A 22,857-nucleotide genomic window follows, 5' to 3' on the forward strand; every position below is an offset into this window, starting at 1 on the left:
ACTTAGAAAAATGGTACTGATGAACCTATTTGTAGGGCAACAATAGAGTTGCAGACTTAAAGGAGAGACTTTCAACACAGAGCAGGAAGGAGAGAGTGGGACAAATTCAAAGAGTAGCATTGAAACATATACATTACCATGTGTAAAACAGACAGCTAGTGGGAATTGCTGTATGATGGAGGAAGCTCAATTTGCTGCTCTGTGACCACCTAGAGGGGTGGGATGGGGAGGGAGGTTCATGAAGGAGGGGATATATGTAAACCCATGGCTGATTCATGTTTATGTATGGCAAAAAACCAACACAACATTGTAAAGCAGTTATCCTACAGTTTAAAAAAAAAAAACTTTATGTTGGGACTTCCTTGGCACCCAGTGGTTAAGAATTCACCTGCCAATGCAGGGTACACAGGTTTGATCCATGGTCTGGGAACTATGTTCCTACATAGAGCACAACTGAGCCTGTGCTCTAGAGCCCATGCTCTGCAACGAGAGAAGTCACCTCAATGAGAAGCCTGCACACTGCAGCTAGAGAGTAGGCGCGACTTGATGCAACCAGAGAAAGCCCTGCACAGCAACGAAGAGCCTGGGCTCTGCAACAGACACAGTGCAACCAAAAAGAAAATAAATAAAATTATAAAAAAATAAAACTGACAAATTATCTCATTTTCTAAAAATTCTATTACTGTTAAATACAAATCTCATCTAGGTTTAATAGATTCTTTACCTTAGTAAGTTGTGAAGTTTCTGTCAGAATTTAGTATTACAAGGATTCTGCATATAATAATTCTGTATAATTCTTTGGGTATGTTCTTACTAAACTAATAAAATAGTGTTAGTCTGCCTTCCACATTTAGTTCAAACTATTCCTTTTAAAAGCATAAAATTCTAAAGTAATCCTTCCATCATTATTGGGAAAAAAATCAAATGCAAACTAAGAAAAAGATGTTTTTTTATTAACACAAACAGCATTTAACAGCTTCTCTCACAGTCTCCTCACATATATCCCAGGTCTAATTTTGATGATAATATTTTAAAATAAGGGTGACTAAAACTTCACCAGAACCTCCAAAATAAATGTTAACAGTTGGACAGGTTTTTAGATACGTGAGGAACAGGTAAAAGGCTTAGGTAACAAAGAATTAAGTTAGGATATATAAAATTATACTCTCATACATAAAATCATGCAAAGACCATGCAGCAGTATATTCTAAACATGACAAAGAGTATTTATTTCTTAAATAAAATTTTTCTCAAGTCTAACATGATAAAAAGGCTCCAGTAAACTTTTTTGGGAAGACCATTATAACTATCATTCATTTATACAAATATTTACTGAGTGTTTACTAGGTGACAGGCTTTATACTACACAGTGGATATAGAATGACAAACTTACTGTATCTTCAACAGTCTATTATTTAGAAAAACTTGATCCTGATTCTTCATAAAGTTTAAAATCAAATCTTCAATGATTTTTTTCCATCTTCTCTGATAAATAGTTCCTTTCCATTTTTCTTTAATAAATAAAACTCAAAACTCCACTCAGAACAGTACAAAAAGTATTATTATATTTAAACAAATATTTTATCCAGATGTAAATTCCATCCAGAACAGAACTGAATACAAGCACAATCTTGTCCAAATATAAGTTAATACACTAAGCAAAGTAAAAACAAAGCAGCTTTCCCTCCTTTCACATCTGCAATTACAGTTGTGCCTGCTGGACACCTGCATTTCTTGTCTCTACCCATGATGGGTCACATCATGAATTCATTCTTTCCTAGTATTTCACAATAGGGTCTAGCGATTAACATTTTCACTTTCATATAAAACTGATATGATATTTATTGTTTTTAGAGAATGTTCACCTCCCAAATTTGTCTGTACAACATTTCAAAAAGAAAAAAACCAGCACATATATAATGGGAATAAGTTCTATGCTTTTGGGTTTTGTTTCAAATAGGCTAAATCTATTGACAGTAAAGCACTCTCAATTTGGTGAGCAATACATTAAATGTCCTATATTTAAAAGGAGTAAGTATCTACTTGCAAAATAAATACCACACACACACACAGGGCCTACCTCCCTACCACCACTCCATAGACACAGTGGTGGAGAGACGAGAGGATGAGGACAAAACACAAATAACAACAAATGACAAGCCCAAACCCAATTTTCTGAGTCACCATATCTACTACCTTTCTAAAGGACAACTGTTCTACTCCAGGGGACATAACAAACAGTTCCAGGTCACTTACAATAGTATCAAAGGCATGGAAGATAATCAGGATGTAAAACCTATCCAGGCAATCTTGCAATCTCATCTCTCTACCTGGTTGCTTGACGGTCTGGAGTTGCTGGCAACAAGCTCCCATCAGTCTGCTTTGTCATGATGCCTGTTACCGCTCTGCTGTTCCTGGCCTATCTATTCACAGCAAATCTCGAAAGGTCTGCCTGCACGCAACTGCTGCAAGTACTCTTTCACATTCATAATCCAACTCCCAAGAAATGTATTGCATTCAATTGTCTATGTTCTCAAAAAACTAGACCAAAAATTGCAAAGCAAGGTCCCTTTTCCACTAACCTGATCCTGACTAGAGATAGAGAATCTTCAGGGGTCTTCACAAAAGGAAAATCTCAGAGCATAAATGTGACATTCTAAAGTTTCCAAGGTGGATCTACAGACAGGATCCCAATACAAGCACCCTCATACATACACACACATATATACTTATATATATGTGTGTGTATGTATATATATATATATATATATACACATATAAAAAAATACTGATTTCATTCACTGTAACTGTGACTCTTTGGTCATCAGGAGGATATCCCACAACATAGCTATGTTAGAAGTAATGTTACCATTACTTTCAACTTCTCTCACAAATTTCAAATATTTAGTTTTACTACCAAATCGCCAACAAAAACTAATACAATATAAGTAAATGGAAGTTAATATTTACAACTTTTATGTGTGTAACAGATAAACACTAGCATATTTTATGAAATTACTACTAAGTTTTATGAAAGCAAACTTAACCCACATTCATAATATTCCCTCACCAATCGACAATTTTCATCCTCTTCAAGAACATATATCATAACATCTCTCTGTGAAAGTAATAGTTTAAATGGTAGCCACTGAAAAACTAACAGCTTACAAAGTGTTTAAAAGTGTAACAGAATTGCAATATATTATGCTCAGGTAAACTATTCCCTGATTTCCAGTATAATGCTTCTTTTTAAAAGTACTTCTCATAAAATATTTTAAGAGTATATATTTGCATAACTTGATTTTTTTTTTTTTTAGCACTTCAGCTTGCATAGAAAACTATGTGTAATTTAAGTAGAATCATTATAATGTACATAGATCTTAGGGTCTTTTGTATTTTACACTTTCAATACTTAAAGACATATAATAGCATAAGATTTTATGATTTTTAAAATCAAATACAAAAAACATACAATTAGAAATACGCTTCCCAAAATATGTTTCTGATGCAACAACTCCTAAAATTAGGCTTTCAAAAAACATTTTACCTATGTACAGGACAAACAGGATGCCAACCTATCTTTAAGTTGAAGTGGTTATCAAAATAAAATTAATTCCTTCACTCAATAAGCATTGTCCAGTCAGGGAAATAAGACCCATCTTTGGAAGGATAACAAAGGCCATTTCTATTCCCATCTTTCAACTCTTCCAGTTCTTCCAGAAGATAATCATGTCTCCAGTGGCTAGCTCTCCCTGATCACATGACTTCCTTCTTATGGACAAACCATGCTTCTAATTCCAGTCTTCAGTATGTCAGAGAAAATGTCATTTTATTTAGGGCCATTGGTGGGAAGGACTCAAAATTTTCTAATACATCTAAATTTTTAACAAACTTTTTTTTAAAAAAAGAATCATGGAAATGAGTCCAGAATTGACATACAAAATCAAGAGGGAAAGTCAGTGAAGAAATACTTATGCATCTTACATAAAAATATTCATATATTCTACGCAGCTTCTCAATTTTCTGGAATTAATTTCATGTGTCCAATATTTCTACCTCACATAGTTTCTAAAAACTATGTGGTCCTGTAATGTTACTTTATAAATAAAAGTATTATTATCTAACTAGGTAAATATAACACATCTGCAATGTTTTCAATATTATAAATATGATGCAGGAAAGTGGGATTTTTAAAAATTCAAAGGCTGCAAAGGCACAAGATGAACAGTTAAGTCTTTTTGTTACTTGCCTGCAATAAAATAGCAATACATTGTTACATTGTTAAGTGATTTGTAGTGTGGTTACAAGCTTAACTTTAATATCTGTTCAGTTTCTGTTACTTGTTTCTTGATTTATTAATTTTTATGTGTTATCTATTGACTGCCCACTGAAGAAATGAACACTGACTCTTCCTTTGTTGCCCTCTATCTCCCACTTTTAAGGGTTATAACATTTTTTTATTATGAAAGTTTATAACTATACTCCTTAACTATTTCACAACTATAATTAAGTCTATTTTATATATTTTCTAGGTTGATTCTAAAACTAAAAATTACTGCATTTATAACATGACTAGGTAAATACTAATCCCTGAAGGAAATGCAATTTTATATTATTTAGACATTACTGGTTGAATGAGAAGTGTCCATGTAGTCTAAGAATTTTCTTCTAGTTCTCTTTAGTTCTTTTTGAAGGTCCATGATTGCCAATGTAGCTACCATTTTCCTCCCTTGACACTTCCCTACCACCATATCATCTATCTTGGATTATATTTTCCATTGTATAATATCTCAAATATATTTATATAAGATACATCATTTTTTCTAAGGGTAAAAATTTACTTGTCTTCACGTGATAAATAGTATAGTTAAGTATAAAAAATTTAGGTGCAAATCTATTTTTCCCTAAATGGTGAAAATACTGCTTGTCTTCAAGCATTCAGCATGGCTGCTAAGATTTCAGTTATTTGATTTTCCATTTTTTATTCCCGCTCTCTGGCAGTAACTGAGAATTTTCTTTTTATCCTTAGCATTCTGAAATTGTACCAGATGTGTCTAGATGTAGGTCTTTTTTCATTCATCCTGCGTGGTACTAGATGGGCTCCTTTAATCTGAAATTTGTTATCTTTCTTCGGCTCATGAAATTTCAATTATTTCTTTCAATATTTTTCTCCTTCCCACTTCCTGTACTTTTTCTAGAACTAATGTTTACAGATGTGAAAACTTTGTGATATATTTTCCACACCTCTCCATTTTTCCAGATCTTTTTTCCTTTTGCTTCATATCTAGAGTTCTTCGTCTTTAGTGCAAAATCAATAACTCAGTCTTGATTAATGCTAAATTGTTATTTAACCCACTCATTAACATTTATCATTGTAATTTTCAAAATCTTTTCTGGTTCTCTGTCACTTTTTCAGTGAAACTCTGATTAATCATTGCAACATGTTCTTAAATCTTAGTAAAATATGTATTACATTTTTTTTTCTTTGAAGTTTTCTTCGGAATTTTATCTGAGGTCAGGTGTTCATTCCTCTTAATCGTCTTCCGTCTTGATTCTCCTCAATTGTTTGTTTATATTGGCTTATAAAAGATTACTTTTGGCTTTCTCTGATGTTGTTCAGACTTGTTTTTGCAAATGGTGTCTCACTTAAATGGGAGTGTGATACTATTTAAGTAATCAGGGCATACAGATAAGCAGGCACCCCAGAAAGGTACCTAAACAAGAAGTCAAGCTTGCTAGGATCCACCAAAAGTGCTTTTCTCTGAAGAAGCAAGCTTCAGTGCCTCTGCTACTCTCTCAGATTCCAAGATCTCAGATGTCCTACTGAACTGTTAGTCTTACTTTCTTAAAAGAGAACAGTTCTTAGACTTTAGGCCTGAGGGCAGGCACCACTGCCACCAGAGCTGTTTAGACTGGAGGAAGAGGAGGATGGAGGTCCAACTAACCCAGCACTCTGGAAAGTAACTCTTTAAAAAATTCCTGATTATTACCCAATTACTACTGTTCTCTGTACTTGTTGACTCCAAGCCTGGAGCCTTTCCAAGGTTCCCCTAGGAAAACCTGAGCTTACCTCTGATATCTTGAGTTCCAGTTTCCTTTGAGATTTTGCTGTCAATGCGATCCCGTGAACTTTCTATCTTCTTCAAAATTTCTGGTCCTCTGATGGTACCTGTAGTGGACTGTGAACTGTAATTTTACTATTCAACATGCTTTATCCCCGGCCCACTTTTCTAGTAACATAATCCCTCATGTCTGTGGGGAAAATATTCAATGTGATTTGGGTAGAGGTGAGTCTTCCCAGCCACCACTGGCTAGAATATCCCAGCCCCCTCTCCTTTGGCAGCCATCTTTGCCTAGCTGAAAATAAAATTAATTCAAGAAGAAAAGGGAGACTAAAAATGTTGTGAGAAAACCAGTACTGATAATATTATTCAAATCTGGATTTATCTATGTCTAAAGTTGGATCTTCTTCCCCACACACATCTGAGCACACACCAAGTTAAAAGAGCTACTGAGGTCCTTCTGCTCCTCTTTAAGGTAGTTTGATCAATGTAATAACATCTGTTTCTTGCTTTTCAAAACCGTGGTTTAGTTCAATCTTTAAATAACCTAAGTGGGATGCTGGGAACAAAGAAAGCTAAAGGAATGCAATCAATGCACGATATTTAAGAGAAAAGACAAAAACTGTAAAATAAGCCAGAAGAAGTCAAATTAAAATTTACAGTTTGGCTTTAAACATAGAATGAGGAAATAGCTATAAATATTAAGTACATCTTATCATTCTCTAAGACATCTGTCATACCTATAGGGGGAAAAAAGGCAGATACAAAAACCAGTTATCTCTCAACAAGTTTTTCCCCTGAGTTAAGATTCCAATGATTTCAAAAAGAACAAGGAAGGAAAATTTTTGGTAGTGATTTAAAATGTTCTAATCTATTATATCCCCAAAGAAAATCCTTTGAAAGGTTATATAGTGTCAATTTCTGGAAGAAAAATTATTTATCTTTGACATGATTATTTGGGGAGAGGTATGGAAGGAGTTGTTTACTTTTTAATTTCAGAGATGATCAAAAGCACAGAAGGTCATTGATCTCAATGGATGAAAGATGAAATCTGGTACTCTTCAGCTAATATAAATAATCCAAGGTTCAAAGACCTATGCCTCAAAAGTTTATCCTACTGAAAAATCTCCAAAATATTGTATGAATATATTTCAGTACATGTGAGGGGGCATAGGTCCACAGTTTTCATGAGAATCTAACTAAAATCCAGGAGCTATAAAAGGTAAAGAAAACCGCTCCCGATTGTAAAAGAACAATGAGAACTTCATTCAAATATTACACTTAACAGTTAAATACAAAAACTCCAAGTAATGAATACCTCCAATACATAAAACAGTGTACTAGATGTTTACATTATCTCCATTCTTTAGAAAAAATTATTAGTTCCAATATGGATGAACAAAAGGAAGTTAAGTAGTAACTTTCCCAAAGTCACATAGTATTAAAGCAGGATACAAAAGTAAGTTTCCCACCTTGAATTAAATCTTTCTATACAATGCCCCCCTCCCAGGAGAAATATGGAAAATAAAAGGCAATGGGTTATTTCATAATGGAATGTAATATTATGTTTGGCACAGAAATTGTCAGGTATTCACATGTCTAGGATTTAATGAAACTGCAATACCCTTCAATTAATATTTTTAGGGAAACTTCTGCTTCTAGAAGTGAGGTCAGGAGACCTTAGTATTTGATTAAGATTTATGAATCTTAACATTCAAGACTCAAATGAATGGGTCCTCTTGCTATTCTGTTCTTCTGAGCTCTGTGGGAAACAAAATGAAGTTTCTCATGCATGGAAGACAAAAAGCTGCAATACCAAGCCCATGTTTTTTATGTCTTGGGATACAAGATAGTAAGAGAATCTGGTGATAAGGCTAAAGTAGGTAAGAACTTCTACATATGGAAAGACTTCCCACATACCTAAGACACATTAACAACTTAAAATATATTCCAGAACTAGGTTCTGACTAAGAGAATTCAATATCAGAGTTTGGGTTGTAGCCAGAAAGCTGGTCAAACAGTGGAGAGGATCTCAGACTGGGAGATGGTAATGCTGGGCAGAGTAAGAAAAGCAAAGCAGGAAAGGTACAAATGAAAGACCAATCCACAAAACAAGTTAGGGCTATGCTTTAAAGATTCTGAGATTTAAGAAAACAGTATAGTCAGATTTTTGCTTTATCCTTTGCCATTTTATCTAGAACCACTGAATCACCTGCTAAGCTTACAGCAGAGAAGTCATCGAAATATGGTTTGCTTCATCATTCCCAGAAAAGCAGGTAAGAACAAGAAAAGGATGCTGCATTTCCCATTACTCTTATCTCTCCCTCTTTATTAACAGAATGGTTAAGCACTAAAAAAATTTACATTCTGGAGGAACTGAAGAATATATTCTATTTAAGCACTAAAGATCTAATGAATTCTGAATATAATCCTAAAAGATCATCTAACCCATACAACTATTATTTGTAAAATCTTCACTACAGAATTGGAGAAGAGAATGGGAACCAACTCCAGTATTCTTGCCTGGAGAATTCTATGGACAGAGGAGCCTGGCAGGCTACAGTCCATGGGGTCACAAAGAACAGGACATGACTGAGTGACTAACACTTCACTAAAGAATCCCACTTCCTATGCTAACACTCACTTTACATAAAATAAATCAATCCACATGCACAACTACAGCCAAAGAGTTTTACTGGCAATCTATGAATTAATAAAATAATCCAATTAAATGGAGTTAGGAAAGAAAATAAGAGAGTCAAAATTTTTTTAATTAGATTTTAAATTGTACTTTTTAAAAATAGCAAAACATACTATTAAACAGTAACCCAATTCACAATGCTCTCCATTATTCCTCAAACTTCAGTTTCAAGAACTAGTATTTATGGAGACTGTTATAGTTCACAAATGTTTTGACACAATGATCTCATCTGACTCCCCACCCAAAAGAAGGTATGATGTCCCTTTTATGTGAGGCTCTGAGATTCAGCTTGCCTATCACACTTACTTGACAGCATGAATTAAGACATGTGGTAAGTCTAAGACAGGGTACTTCTCACTTCACATCTTAACTTATCTACAAGTTGTATATTTTGATTTGATGTTCCAGAAAAGGTACAGAGTAGTATACTATTCACTCACAATCTATGAAATCCATCTCAAGATCACATGAATTTTGCTAAAGATGGACTCAGGGAAATAACAAAATGTAACAGAACAGAGCAACATTAACTACACTCCAATAAAGTCTTTTTTTTTAAGGAGGTGGGGTGCAGTTCTATAATCTGGTGTTCTAACCAACTCTTAAAGGTACCAGAACTGTTACTACTTATGTATAATGACCCAGAGGTATGTCATAAATTAGAAAAAGACGTCATTCACACAGATCTGTAAATAAGACCTAAATACAAGATAAAATGAGCTAGTCAGTTCTATAATTTATACCAAATATCTCTTGAGCCAATTATTAGGGAGATCAGGGAACAGAAGGGAACCAGTGAACTATACCAGTTAAAAAAAAGCAGACTTTGATGTGAGACTGCTCATGTTTATATTCTATTTCCATCATTTACTGTGACCTTGAGCAAGTTATTCTTTTCCTTGATTTTTTTTCAACTACAAACTGTGGATAATAGTATTATCTACCTCTTAGAGTTGTGAGGATTAAATAAGACACTACATAATTATAGTATATAGTAAGCACTCATTAAAATATTAGTTATTGGGGTTATAATTACCCAATGTGCTAAGTGTTATGAATACTTTCAGGAAAGAGGTGATGTTTCATCTGTCTCTTAATGGATAAAACAGTTAACGGAGAGTGACATCCACAGAGACTAGATATTAACGGGGCTTAAAACCTGACATATGACATAGCACATTCTAAAACATACTAAACCACTGAAAAAGCACTGTAGTTTAAAAAATACAGAGCTCATTCACATAATGTAATGTGAGTTACAGAAACAGACCCATGTACCTTTGGTCTAGCACTTTCACCACTTAAATATATCCTAAAATACAAACATACACACACAGAGATACATATCAAAAAGAATCCACTGCAGTATTATTTGTAATGGAAGAACACTGGACAAAACCAAAATACTAACTATAAACACTCAACAAAATCATGGAAGTCATGATACCTGACAAGGGAACATTCCACAGCCATTAAGAAGAATAAGATAATCAATATGTGCATTTACATGGGAAGAGTCTATGATAAGATTATTAATTTTAAAAAGAAAATTTCAGACTATCTATATAATGACCCCCTTTATATAAAACAAAAATTTGCTTACACAGATACATGTGCAGACATATATGTGCAAATACATAGGAAGCCATGAAATGTATACACTTAAAATTTATACCTTGGGGGCTTCCCTGGTGGCTCAATGGTAAAGAATTCACCCATCAGGAAGATCCCCTGGTGAAGGAAATGGCAACTGACTCCAGTATTCTTGCCTGCGAAATCTCATGGACGGAGGAGCCTGGTGGGCTACAGGCCATGGGGTTGCAAAAGAGTCAGACGTGACTTGGCGACTAAAATCTATACCTTGGCCTATAGAAGAAGGGAGCTTTGACTCATACTTTATTTTCCTCTACTGTTTAAATGTTTATAATTTATATTTACTACATGACTTAATAAAAACAGAAAGAAGATAATGTATACTCAGGGCTCTGTAGTGACCTAAATGGGAAAGAAATCCAAAAAAAGGGGGATTGGGGAAGAGAAAACAAAAAAAAAGCGATGTATCCATACATATAGCTGATTCACTCTACTGTACAGTAGAAACTGACATAGCAGTGTTAGGCAATTATACTTCAATTAAAAAAAATAAAAAAGATGAAAAAAAAGATGATGCAATCTCCCTTTAAGATTCCACTAACATTAAACAAACAAAATAAACATCAGTCACAGTTTTAGCAACTTGGCTGCATACTTCAGCCAAGGTTTAATTTAAAGGATTCAGTACAATTAAGACTTGTCTATCTCAGGTCATATAGCAGTTCTTCTATTTTGGCATTTCCTAAATAGCAAATGCATAAGTATTAAATTATTCGTGGCTTATTTGAAATATATTTTTAAAATATTGAAACAAAACTAAAGAACACTAGAATGATAATGCAAAAGAACTAAAACACATCTATAGTTTCTTGATCCTTCCCTAAAAGTGTATGGAGGTGTTCAAGTCCAAAAGCAGCATAGTTACGACTAGCAACATCACAAATCAATAAGAACATGGTATAGATCCGGTGTGCTTCCCTGGTAGCTCAGCTGGTAAAGAATACAGCTGTAATGCAGGAGACTCCAATTCGATTACTGGGTCAGGAAGATCCCCTGGAGAAGGAATAGGCTACACACCAGTATTCTTGGGCTTCCCTGGTGGCTCAGATGGTAAAGAATCCACCTGCAATGCAGGAGACCTGGGTTCGATCCCTGGGTTGGGACGATCCCCTGGAGGAAGGCATGGCAACTCACTCCAGTATTCTTGCCTGGAGAATCCCCATGGACAGAGAAGCCTGGTGGGCAAAACGCCCTGGGGTTGCAAAAAGTCAAACAAGCACAGCACACATGGATGCTGCAAGCTTCCCTGGCAGCTCAGTGGTCCATGGAGTCATAAAGAGTCGGACACGACTTAGCAACTAAACAACAACATAGATGCTGGTGCTGAAAGGACCTTTACTTCTTCAGCAGAAATTTGGACGAGAGGGAGAGAAGAAAGGAAGAAAGAAGCCAAGCCTGCTTACAGGCTTACAGAAGAAAAATATACATACATACTTATACACACACATGGATTTAAAAAGACCACTAAGTAAAGTGCAAAATATCCTATGGATGTTAGCTACTTATTAAAAAGTACAAGAAACTGCTTAGTGCTAACAACTAATTTTAAGGACCTTAAGCTTATACAAATGTAATACATATAAAGATGTACGTACTGAGCAGGTATAATCCAGTCTATCGTTCTATTATTTAAATATATGAAATGACAGATGACGAAATAGCTAAATCAACTGATTAACTATTTGGAAATGTAAGACTAAGTTCCTATCTTCCTCCAAAGTCAATATAAATTCGAATTACATGAATTAAATGTAAAATTAAGAGGCTCAATAGCCAAGAGGTAGAAGCAACTCAAATGTCCATCAATGGATGAATGGATAAAACAAAATGTAGATATATACAATGGAATATTTAGTCCCAGAAAGGAAGGAAATACTGTCACATGATATAACATGGATGAATCTTAAGCTAAATGAAATAAGCCAGTCACAAAAAAACAAGTACCATATGATTCTACTTATATGAAGTATCTAGTCAAAATCATAGAAACAGAAAGTAGAACATTGGCTGCCAGGTACTGGAGAAAAGGGAAATAGAAAACTGTTGTCCAGTGAGTATAGAATTTCACTTTTACAAGATGAAAAAGTTCGGCAGATCTACTACACAACAATGTGAACGCACGTAACATTACTTAGCTGTACACGTAAATGGCTAAAATAATAAATTTTATGTTGCATTGGTAGCCACAATTATTTTAATTATAAAAAATTAAGAAGTACACACTAAATTACTTAACCCACTAAACAATTACTTAACTATAAAGAGATCAAATAAAGCACTTGATCAAACTTCTAGCAGTTCAATGGCAAAACAGTTGAAAATAAAACATATAAGGTTAAAAGGAAAAAGGCTACATATAAATTAAATCTGTAAAGCACAAATTGTGTAAGACTGATGTAAGACTGAACTTATAGTTTCTCCCAATAAGTTTAAAACTCTAATATGAAATGAATAATCTCCACAGAAAATACAAATTAAAATGTTAATAAAATCAAACCCAACAGAATGTTAAAACTACAACATAATAAGTATTTCAAACACAGTTTAATATTAGTAAAATTTATTATTGCAATTCACTATATGAATAGCTTGGGAAGGGGAAGAAAGAAAGAATTATCTTTTCAATAGATGCCAAAAAAGCATTTGATAAAATTCAGTATACCTTTTCTGATACTATTTAGTAGGGTAAGAGAAAGAGATATACTAAATTGATAAAGTGAAAGTGTTAGCTGCTCCGTTGTGTCTGACTCTTTGCAACACCATGGACTGTAGCCCACCAGGCTTCTCAGCTTCTCTGTGCATGGAATTCTCCAGGCAAGAATACTTCAGTGTTCAGCCTTTCTTCTCCAGGGGATCATTCTGACTCAGAGATTGAACCCAGGTCTCCTGAATTGCACGCAGATACTTTACTGTCTGAACCACCAGGGAAGCTCATGAAGAATGGAGTATGTGTATGCGTGCATGCATGCTCAGTCACTCAGTTGTGCCCAACTCTTTACGGCTCATGGACTGTAGCCTACCAGGCTCCTCTGTCCGTGAAATTTTCCAGGCATGAATACTGGAGAGGGTTGCCATTTCCTACTTCAGGGGATCTTCCTGACTCAGGGATCGAACCCATGTGTCCTGCATCCTCCTGGCAGGAGGATTCTTTACCACTAGCACCACCTAGGAAGCCAAAATTAATAAAGGATTATACTTGGAGACCAAACACCACTCCCACAAGGGAAGGATAAAGATAGCCTATATTACTTTTATTCAGCATTTTGGATGTGTTCAAAACTGATGCAATAAGAAAAGAAAAACCACAGATGTACATACTAAAAAAGAGAAGACAATCATTACTGTACTCAATACAGCATTTTAGTCAAAAAACAAACAAAAAACTGACTTAGAAGAATTAAGTTTAGTGGCCATATACACAAAGATCAAAATATCAAAATCAATATGTTCCTAGACTCCAAAAATAACTAAATTAGAAAGCATAACAGAAGAAAAAATACCATTCAAGACAGCAATAAGAACTATAAATAATTCGGAATAAACTCCACAACAAATGTGTAAAACTTACACGAAAACTGTAAAATTTTATTAAAGATAGACAAAGGACCTGAAAAATACAGGCATGCTATATTTCTAAGATAGGAATGTTTCATACTATACATCTATCTCTCCTCAAATTAATCCAAATTTCAATGTATTTCAATCAAAATCTCAATAGGCATATTTAATGACAATTTACAAAAGCCACCTGACAAGTTAAACACACAATATCCCAAATTCTTGAAGAGCAATACGGAAGAATTGCCTCTAAGACATGTTAACACATTAGGCTGAACCACAGAAATCATATTTTTGATGACTTGTGATGTACAAAAAACAATTTCAAAAGGTGCAACCTAACAGCTAAAATTGATATGGACATACGAATAAAACAAATAGCTGTTAGGAATTTGGGGATGTTAAAACACTCAAACTCCCCCGCTCTTACTACCCACAAATTCCTTTTAAAGTGGTAAGAAACCAGAGGGAATCCACTGAAGTATTTAATACTAATAAAGCTTTGTCAAAGAGCAACAGAGCTGTCTATTTCTCACCCCAGTTAAATCAACCCAGGTACATGCGAAAAACTGAAAGGAAAGGTGGAAAAAAGTCGGGGAGAAAAGTTCCTGCAAACAATCCTGTACAGAGTAGGATATATAAGGTGAAACCTAAAAGATGAGAAGAAATGAAGGGTCAAGTGAAGACCATGCTGGAAAGAAAGTAAATAGACCCCAGTGCGAAAGTCCACATGTTCTAAGAAAAAGGTCAGTGTGATTAGAATGCACTGAAAGTGTTACAAAATGAGGCTAGAACAACAAGGAGGAGGCATACAAAACCTTACAGCCAACTTAGAAGTTTGGGCTTTAAGAGCAATGAGAAGTCAAATAATAATTTACATTTCAGAAAGACTAGCCTAAATGTTGCATGAATAATAAGTGGAATATGGTAGACAAGAGAAGAGAGCAAGATCAAATTAGGAAGCTGCTATATGAAGTCTAAGTAAGAAAATAGCAAGTGCCAAGGTAATGGCAGCAAAGGTGGAGTGAGGTAGGAAGTTTCAAGGTATAATTTGGAGGTCTTATGTCCAATACCCTTTCCCTTCCCATTCTCCTACATCATCTTTTTGGCAACAGAAACAGTCACTTTGGGAAACCATTTCATGAGGTTCAAGTGGGAACAACCTCTCCTAGTCTACATCTTAGATGGAGTGGAAAAGACATGATCGAGGTCTGAACAAAAATCTTCTTCCATAGTTGAAGTTGCTGGTTCAGGGATGGACATGTGACCCAAGCAAGGCCAAAAAGATTATTTCAGGAACCAGGAGTGACTTTTTTTCTTATATTGCTAGTCATAAGAACAATGTAATCCTAAAATTATACTGGTATAAGACGTTAATTATCTTCAATATCCACAGTCCCTTTTTTCTTTTAGTAAAACACTTCTCCTACAAGTTATATCTGGGTATAATGGGCACAGAGCAAGAGCTAGGTCTTAGGTATAGATGTATAATTAAGTTCTGGCCAATAGGATATAACATGAAGTTATGTTTGCAATTTCTTGGACAATTCCTCAAAAGGAAGTTATCTGTGCTCATTTTTCTATTTATTTCTCATGTGTTAGTTTGCTAGGGCTGCCTTACAAAATATATAGACTGGGTGGCTTAAACAACAGCAGTTTATTTTCTCACAGTTATTAAAACTAGAAGTCCAAGATCAAGGTGTCAGTAGGCCTCTAAGGCCTCTCTCCTTAGCTTAGAGACGGCCATCTTACTGTATCCTCGCATGGCCTTTTCTCTGCATGCACACATCCCTGGTGTCTCTTTTTATGTCCACAGTTCTTCTTATAAGGATGCCTGTCAGACTGTATTAGAGAACATCCACATGACCTGACTTAACTTTAATTACCTTTTTAAACTCATATTCTTACACATAACCATATCCTGAGATACTGGGGGTTAGGGTTTCAGAATGAATTTTGAGGAAATATAATTCAGATAATAATAGGATGAAACATGAACATAATGCTGGTAAGCCAATGATCAGACCTTGTAGATGAAGTTACCACTCTAAGGCAGAGCTGTTCAATAAAACTTTCTGTGATGACAGAAACATTCTAGACCTTCATTCTCCAATATGGTAGCCACAAACGCTTATTTAATTAAATAAGATTAAAAATCCAGACCCTCAGTTGTAGTAGCTACATTTCAAGCACTCACTAGCCATATGTGGCTAGTCACTACCATACTAGACAGCACAGGTTAAATGATGGTGTAACAAAAGATCAGAAACTTAAGATACACAAAATGACCTGAAGATAGTGACATCCCCAGGTTATCACGTAATCTACCTTGCTTGAACTTCATGTATTTTGGAGTCTCTTTGTTCAAATAAGCTATCCTATACTGTAACTAATCAAAAATTTAGAAGTGGAATGCTATGATAATAAATTCCTAAAACTCTGATAAGGCTTAGAAGAACAGGTGGCAAGGAAGCATATTTCAGGCTGGGAACCTAGCAGCCTCTGTTATGCAGAAGCAAAACCATTTTGTAAAACTCTTGCCTGCAGTAATGAGTAGGTCAAATCACCTAACTATCAGGTATGGGGCTATAAGAAAAGCAGTTAGAAAAACTAAAAACACTGATGTGTTAGCTGTTTAATGAATGACTAGAAACAGCAACTCACCTATGAGTTTAAGCAGTTTGTAAGCAGAGACAGATATAAAAATAGTGCCACTGAGAGAAGATCTCTCAGTAGCAAACTCTACCCTGTAAGAGCCCAGTAATCTGGAGGTCTCTTGCGTTTGGGAAAGGCAAGTGTCTTGACATTCCAAATACCACGAGTTAACTTTGTGACCTCCAAGATTCTTTGTCAGATATAGCAAAGATCAGGTAAAGAGTGTTGCTTTCCCACCTATGATGATTTTTGATGTGTCAAGTTGGTTAGGGAAAACTAAGAGGAAAGAAGGGCAACAGTTATTTTGTAAATACTTTCTCTCAGTTATTCAAACACTAGTCTAGGCACTGCTCTTTGGGATTGCATGGGGGGATTTGCAGATATAGTTAAAGTCTCTAATAAGTTGATTTTTTTAAGCCTGAGTGATCACCTTTACTGAGTCTGAGTTAGTCAGATGAGCTTGTAAAAGATTGGGTTCCTCCTGATGAGTGTGACTCCAAATATTGAGTCTATAACTGGTATCCCTTTGCTGGATATTCCTTTTTAGCTGCAGCATATGCCCGTGGGTTCCAGCTTGGGTGAGCTCTTAACAAACTCCTTACCTTACAAATTTCATATTTGTTAGCCAGCCCTCAGAATTGTGTAAGCCAATTCCTTGTAAGCTCTTAATACCTACCTATCTACCTATCTAACATATATAAATCTACTCATTCTGCCTCTCTGGTTAAACTCTGACTGATATGTCACCTGAGCTGAACACTTCAGATGCTCTCAACGAAGCCAGCTAACACAGGGAGAAAGGAAAAAGTCAAGTAGAGAGGAGAGAATAGCTGATTTCAAAAAATATAACAAAAAGAGATATTCTGCTGTAGTTAGTATCACATGGTGCTGACTTAGAAATCAATTAAATAAATGTTTGAGTTTTACCATCAAACCACATTACTGGCCTATAAAACTCTATAACTGAACTTTAAGTAACCCTGCAGCCTCTAAATGTATGCCAACTGGTATGGTGCTATAAAACTTTGCAATCTTAGGAATGTCACTCTCTCAAATACCTACTACTTCAGATGTGGCAAAGGAAGATAACAAGGAAGAATCACCTAAGAACAAAGCCAAGGATACACACAATAGTCAAAAAGGCATTCGTCCTATAGAGCAAAACCAAGAATTTAATCAAGGATTTTACATAGCTGCCAGGGCAGTCTTCTCCTGTCCAGAAGGATTTCATTATTACTATGGACCAATGACTGTGGTCTACCTATTCTTTTCTTCTCCAAAGAAGCTATTATGATTATCCTGTTCCTACTCACCACTATAGAATGGGCTGAGCAAAAGAAGGACAGATAATGTTTATTTTACAGACAACTGGACTGAATTAAAGAGAAAAGCATTATGCAGATATCCTACACTGACCTATACGTAGTTTCCAGCTAGGACTCTGGACAGATTCTCTTGAGAAGGAAAACTGTGCATTGGAAGAAAGGTTTGTACAACTGTTAAGTGGTCAGAAGTTTCAGTCTGGTACTCAAGAAGGTTTAAATCAGAGACATAAACTTGAGTCATTACCAACTGCATATATAAAGACACAAAATGAGATAAAAACACCTAAAAAGGGAGCAGATACAAGATGAAAAAGGTCCAGGAAGAGCAATGTGGTACCAAATAACCAAAGGATATACAATGAAGAAGGGAGGAGGAAGCAATAAGACCAAAATAACCAGCTAGTCATGTAAAAACAGGAGAGGGTGGTATTACACAAGCAAAGAGAACAGTACTTTTTAAGAGCCGAGGATTGGTCAACAGGGTCAAATGCTAGTGAAACAATTAAATACTATGTCCAAAAACAATATCCATGTATCTTTGGGGGAAAAAAATCAGAAATATCAAAAGAAACTATTTAAGAAATTTTGTTTAAATACTGGAGTAAAGAAGGTCTCTAGAAGTCATATCTCTAGAACTTATTACAAAAACAGAAAAAATTTTCTACATTGTAGAAATACTGTAAACTGATAGAGAATATGTGTAATAAATTACACCATGAAGGATTAATAGCCATAAATATAAATACAACCACATTCCACTACAGGGAAGAAAAAAAAAAAAAACTCTAGTAGAATAATAACGATAAAAGAGGAAAATTTCAAAATGAATCCAAATAAAATATAACCATGAAAATTTTCCCAATGTCAATAAAGAAAATGAAGACAAAACCAAAACACTAATTTTTATTAAACAGATTTTAAAAACTAAGACAATCAAATCCAATATCATTCTTACACATTTTTGAAAGAAGTAAAATGAGAAATTTTATCAAATGTAGTATGTGAATAACTTCTCGCCCTCAAATTCCATGTCCAGGAATCCATTCCAAAGAAATACTTTTGTACTCAAAAATAATGATAACAGGATGTTCGCTTCAACAATGTATATGTATTGCCATGTACTGAAACAGTCTAAATGTCTACCAACATAAAAGATCAAATAAATTACGAACATCATACTACGAAACATTCATAAGCAAATGAGAACAAATCAATTCTTAATATACTCTCAGACATACCCCTCAACACAGACATACCCACATTCACCCCTTCTCTCTCATTCACTTACTCTCACCAAGAAAGAAACTAAAACATTTGACATACACCAAACTAGCAGTGTTTACTCTAAGCCTTGGATAAAACCTTTATGTATTAGAAGACTCTTTTTTTTTTTTTACCCCATGTATCACTAGTTCTTACAGCTAAATAAGTATGTAATCATTATATGAAAACATCTCCTTAACTGATATATTCTAAGAATGATCACAAATGAAACACAAAAGACAAAATGTGTAAGTGACAGCTCTGCTTTATATGATAATTTGATTAATATATATGAAGGAAAAAGAATGCAAAGATGATTTCAAATAATAATGATTAATTCTGGAAAGAGGATTATAAATGATTTTTTGTATTTCTCAGATTTCTTTGATTTGCCAAACTTTCAACAAATATGTGTAAGTTTCTACAAATATGTATACTTAATTATAGGAACTCAAAGCATCAGTGACTCAATGGACATGAATCTGAGTAAACTCCAGGAGACAGTGGGGAACAGAGGAGTCTGGCATGCTGCAGTCGATAGGGCTGCAGAATTGGACACGACTTAGGAAATGAATTAAAACAATTATATAAACACTGCATTTAAAATCTAACTTAAAAGATATTTAACGTTACACTCTGCACTGTCCTGTAATTCAATTTTTCATATTTTTACACATCTCTACCTGCAGCAACCATAAGCATACTAGTATAGCTACCTCTTTTCTTACAAAATCTTCAAGGTCAAATTAGAATGGATGATTCTTTGGTGTAATTTGGTAGTCTAGGACACTCTTAAAAAAGTCACATATAGATCTCATTGTTAAAAAAAAAAAGCATAATACTAAGAAATAGTGAGTATTCTAAGAGACATTCCTAAAAGATGTAGAGTCCACCCCACTGGTATGCAAAAACAGAACAATCTCTATAATGAGACCAATTCTAAAAGCAAACAGATACAATGAAAAATGTTAGACTTCCAGGTAATTACACAGGATTAAAAACATCCTCACAGTTTTTAATTGTTATTAATTTTGTCTCAATGAGATTTAAATTTCATGAAGCTGGGAATAATGTCTCAGTGTTTTCAAAATCCTCATAATCCCTAAGTAGTTATGCTAGGTCTATATAATGAATCTTAAAAAAAACTTAGAAAAATATACTAATAGCAATACCTACCTTCTGAAAATCATAAAAAACACAATTCCAACACTGTGCTAAGTTTTCACGTATGCAAGTTTAAAAGTTTTACTAACTATAATGCATACAGCTATGATTTTTAAATATGGCTAACTCTTTCATATTTACTGAGAAAGAAATGATTGAGATTATTACAATATAGACTAAAAACAGCCACACATAGTAGATACACAATAAATGTTCGGCAAGTAAAAGAATTAACTCCTATACTGAATCTCACACCAGAAAGAACTACACTAGAGGCTTTGCAACAGGACTAGTTTTGTTATTAACTTCATATAAAAAACAAGAGGGAAACGTGGCACAGAGAAGGAAAAAGACAATATTGGGGTCAAAGACAGAATTGGAAATAGACCTGGTATAACACAAACATAAGATTTCCTTTTCTTCTCAGGTTTCAGGTTTAGGGCAATAAGAAAGAAGAAAAGGAATAGAACTTCATGTTAATATTTTTTTATTTCAAATTCAAAACTGACAAGACCAATTTTTCTACAGATCTCTCTGAAATATTTTTCACTCAAAGGTTCTTTAATTGAAAAACAATTCACAAGGAAAAACCAGACCAAGAATTAATTTTAGGATAGGTCTTTATTTCTTCACTTTTCTTATTTTCTTTTCTGTTCTGTTCTTTTTTTATTGGGGGCAGGGAGGATTAAAAAAATGAAAGATTAAATGAGAGTAAATGATAGCTTGAGAGGAGAATATGCCCTGCTAGAGATGCATAGCTAGAAACTAGTTTCATATATTTGCCACGTTTAGTCTATACTTTCAAATAATCTCAAGTAATGAGTTTACTTATTTTCAAAATTGAACTAACACTATCTAATACACCTCACATTTTCTTCACTGTGTGACTCTATGTGAGTTACTGGTTAATTGAAACTTTAAGTAACAAGAGTAATGAGAATGTAACTGTATAATCTGCAGTCCTCCTTGGTCATGCAATCCATCCCTATCCAATCATTTTTCAGCTCTCGCTCTAGAACTTCCCTAGTTTTGGTCATCATTTCATTTTCATGGTACAGCAGACAGAAATACATATAACCTATTTTGTGCAGTTGTACCTTATCATTATTTAAAATAAGAATTATGACTTTGGTTATCTCCAAAACCTTAATCTTGTTCAACATTATGCTGCAGTTTTACTGAAAAAGCAGGCTTTGTTTCAGACCATTTAATCAAAAAAGCTCATTTTTTAGCCGACTCATATAACCCTATTTAACCTTTTCAATCTATTCTCAATAATCTTGTTGTCCATTTCCACCAGCACAATTCAACATTATCTGTATACTTTGAGACTTTATTATATATCAAAGTTATTTATAAAAACAATAATATCGGCTCTAGAAAGAAACCGTAAAGTACCATGATCTTTACATTTTTTCCTACTTGACCTGCTTTTATCTCTAGTTTCACCCTGAAATAAACTTAAAAACCAACTCTAAAAAGATAATGTTTATGAGTTTATGATAATGTTTATGACAGAAGTCAACCGAAGTTATGCTTTCAACAATTAGGTCTATATTGATTTTTTCACAGTATTTTTGGGGAAGATAAATTTTCCAGCATGTCCCCTTTCAATAATTAAAACCCCAAATTACAAATCATGATAAAATAATACCTATAATGCTCCACAATTCCACTTCCACTTTGACTGGATAAAAATAGTTTCTAAAGACAAAAGAAAAAAAAAGTTAAGAAGTAAAAACACTAAGTCAGAAAGGGTATTTTGCTTCTGTGTGGCAATTGGATATGTACAACTCTACCATAAAGGTAAGGTTCCAGGGAAGTAAGGTTCCAGGGACTAGAAGGAGTATTCATATTTACCTACCACCTTCTATTTCCTAATGACTTGCTTTTTCAAAAGGTGAAAGCTGAAAGAAGTCAGATTTGCCGTAGGCTACCATGGATGTTGGTGCCCCCTATCGGTCCTAACAAAAATATGAGTAGTATCAGTAGGCAGTAATTCACATATCATTATGAAGGGAAAATTCCTTCTCATCTATAATAAAGTATGGAAAAATTACAAGGAAGCTCATTACATCCACATTTCCTAACCCACTAAATTATCCTTACAAAAATGCAGAAAAAACTACAGTCAGAGTGCAAACGCACTGTTTCAAGGGCCTGAAAACTGACCTGCTAGTCAACAGATGGTTTACTTTGTATGTCAGTAGCAGAAGCAGACTAGCGAATAGTCCAGCGAATTTCTGGGAGTCAGAACATACTGCTTTGATGATTATTTCACATTGAAAATTTTAAAATACTAACTCCAATTAAGTTGGTGAGGTTAATGACAGGACTAAACTGAATAATTATAATCTAATAAAAGCATCTGACAGGGTCCACCATAAATAGTTGCAACCAAGTTCTATAACCTTAAGACTTAAGATCTGAGGTCCCAAATATTTCCAGAGTAAGTGACTAAAGAAGATATATTTAC

At 34.5% G+C, this 22,857-nt stretch overlaps 1 protein-coding gene across 3 annotated transcripts in view; it reads right to left on the reverse strand.

The window, feature by feature from the left end:
- The window catches only part of ANKRD17 (ankyrin repeat domain 17), a 168,661-nt gene that overhangs the window by 139,840 nt on the left and 5,964 nt on the right, over positions 1-22,857 (reverse strand). The window lies entirely within an intron of this gene.

Source organism: Capricornis sumatraensis, chromosome 7 (genome assembly GCF_032405125.1).
Source record: "Capricornis sumatraensis isolate serow.1 chromosome 7, serow.2, whole genome shotgun sequence".
NCBI lineage: Eukaryota > Metazoa > Chordata > Mammalia > Artiodactyla > Bovidae > Capricornis > Capricornis sumatraensis.